At 36.1% G+C, this 2,599-nt stretch overlaps 1 long non-coding RNA gene across 1 annotated transcript; it reads left to right on the plus strand.

The window, feature by feature from the left end:
* Nucleotides 1-1,223: 1,223 nt before the first annotated feature.
* Nucleotides 1,224-2,358, plus strand: LOC127159554 (uncharacterized). The gene is made up of 3 exons (XR_007826477.1): nucleotides 1,224-1,757; nucleotides 1,964-2,134; nucleotides 2,280-2,358. It is a non-coding gene; the product is annotated as an uncharacterized LOC127159554 (long non-coding RNA).
* Nucleotides 2,359-2,599: the final 241 nt, after the last annotated feature.

The raw sequence follows: 2,599 nt of genomic DNA on the forward strand, positions 1-2,599 counted from the left end.
TATTAAAATTAATGGCAAAATGAATGTTCGGAAATGTAAACTGATATTTCCTACTGACACACTGCACCAAAAGATAGAAATAACTGACTTAAACCCATTCTTGTGAAAATACTAATGGAAAAAGAGTTTTGCACAGAACTATACGAAACAAAAATATATTACATTTGTTTTACTGGAGAAAAAAAAAAAAAAAGTTACATTTCAGGTGTTCAGTGTCTTTTGACCATGAAGAGCACAAGTGTACCTCACAAATGAGGAGCATCAGAAGGTTAAAGCTTGAAACTGACTGTAAGATGGAGATACTAAAGTGAACTGTCTAACAATTTAATGTTTTTTTGTTTTGTTTTTTTAAATCAATGATATTTAGATTTAATTTAGTCAGATTTTGCTTCACAGCTAAGCTTTAGTTCATTTGAATAAGGAATAACATATTGGGTTTAGGGATTTATGTTGTTTAGGTCGTTTCTAGAATAAATGATTAATCAAATGAATGTGACATAAGGATCCATCCACTGGCCCAAACGCGGAGTCCAGTTGTCTGGTTGAAGGTTTAATGCATGTTCGGTCTTTTCACAGCGCTTCTGCAAAGTCCACTTAGTTTATCAAGGTTTACTTTCAAATTTAATCTAGCTCCATGTTTAATCTGACTCCAATTTCATACGATCGTAAATTTAGGCGGGTTCTCTAATTTAAACTAATCACAAATACAGATTGTGTCTTAATTTGTATATTTGATTATTCTGGATCAGACTACACTTTAATCTACTAGAAATAATGATTTCAGAAGAGATCCGATTGAATCAAATATAACAATTTATTTGTCAGGTAAAAATGTATCATGCCAATTACATAGTTTAACAATGAGAATCCAATTTAGTTAAATTCAGTTCCAATTAAAATAAATACATAACATCAATTACGCAAAGACAAATCTAAGAGTGAGAGATGCATACCTGACCGCATAGAGATACACAGCAGCATGTGAGAGATTTGGAGGCAAAACTCCAGAGACTCTCACACACAGTGTGGGGTTCTTCTGAATACAGAATCCCCCCGTAATGTTTTGTCACTTCGCTTATATACCAGACCAAAACAAACAAATCTTCCAATCAGGTGTAAAAACATAAAGACCTTTTGGTTCGTCAGGAGATCTCGTGACCCTGGGTCACACCTGACTGGAGATTCTTACCCGACCCTAAGGGGAAAACACACCCCTCAGCAGCAAAACACAATTCTACAAAAGTGTTCAGTCTTTCTCATAATATAAGTGACTTCTGTGAAATTGAGACCATTTTACCAATCGCACTAAGACCTTTAGAATGATACCAAACATGAAAGGGAAAACTTCAACATATTCACAAAATGTAGCACATGTAATATATGGACATTCTTAGTGACTTTCAGTGGAACCTTTTGGGGGAAAAGTGTGAGATGCAGGAAGGGAGAGGAGAGGGAGGAAGGAGGTTGTAAATGAGCAATAGGGGTGGTGTTGTTTGCCCTCTTTGAAGATCTCTTCTCCAGATTAGTTTTATTGTTTTGTTGCATGGCATCTGTTTTTGTCGGGGTTCCTGGACTTTGAATTCATGAGGAAATAATTTCACATCTTACAAAGGTTATAAAGCTCTGGCTTCAGCTCTGAGATCAAACCCTTCACACCTGATAGAGCTGGATCTCACAGGAAATGATCCTGGACAATCAGGAGTGAAGGAGCTCAGTGATTTACTACAGAATCCAAACTGTCAACTCAAGACACTGAGGTGAGAGATGAAGTAATGCCAAATAATTTATATTCAGGTGATTTTTATTGATTTATTTACTAATTATTTTTTTTTTAGAAATATTATTTCAGTGTTCCACTAACGTAAATTCAAAATTTGAATTTTATGTTTTTAGAATCAGATGTTGTTTACATCAAGTTTGCTTAAGAACTGAATTGAATCTTGCTTCATCTTCTCTTCTGCAGGTTTTTGGGTCCTGCTGCAGATGAAGCCTGTCAGTATGTGACTGGAATTGTGGGTAAAAACCCGTTACTCCTGAGAGAGCTGAATCTGAGTGAACGTGAACTAGGAGACACAGGAGTGAATCAGATCTCTGCTCTACTGCAGGATAAACACTGTCAACTCAACACACTGATGTGAGTATTGTTTTCAGTTATCATGTATTTAAGGAAATTTTGTGAATCATACACTGGCCAAATACATTCATCTTTAGAAATTCCTTAATGTTTGAATCAAGTACTTTGTATTTGTAAATTCTCCCTTTCATGTTCATCATTTTAGGCTGCGTGATTGCGGTCTAACAGAGGACAACTGTTCATGTCTCGCTACAGTCCTGAGATCAAACTCCAGTCTGAAAGAAAAGAACTCTGCAAGATTCATGAGCAACAAAAATCAAAATGCAAGATTCAGGAACTATTGATTGAAGAAACATTCCAGACTGGATTAGAAAATACAAAATGCACATTGGATCACTGAAGAAGGTTATAAAGCTCTGGCTTCAGCTCTGAGATCAAACCCTTCACACCTGATAGAGCTGGATCTCACAGGAAATGATCCTGGACAATCAGGAGTGAAGGAGCTCAATGATTTACTACAGGATC

Source organism: Labeo rohita, unplaced genomic scaffold, assembly GCF_022985175.1.
Source record: "Labeo rohita strain BAU-BD-2019 unplaced genomic scaffold, IGBB_LRoh.1.0 scaffold_2293, whole genome shotgun sequence".
Lineage (NCBI taxonomy): Eukaryota > Metazoa > Chordata > Actinopteri > Cypriniformes > Cyprinidae > Labeo > Labeo rohita.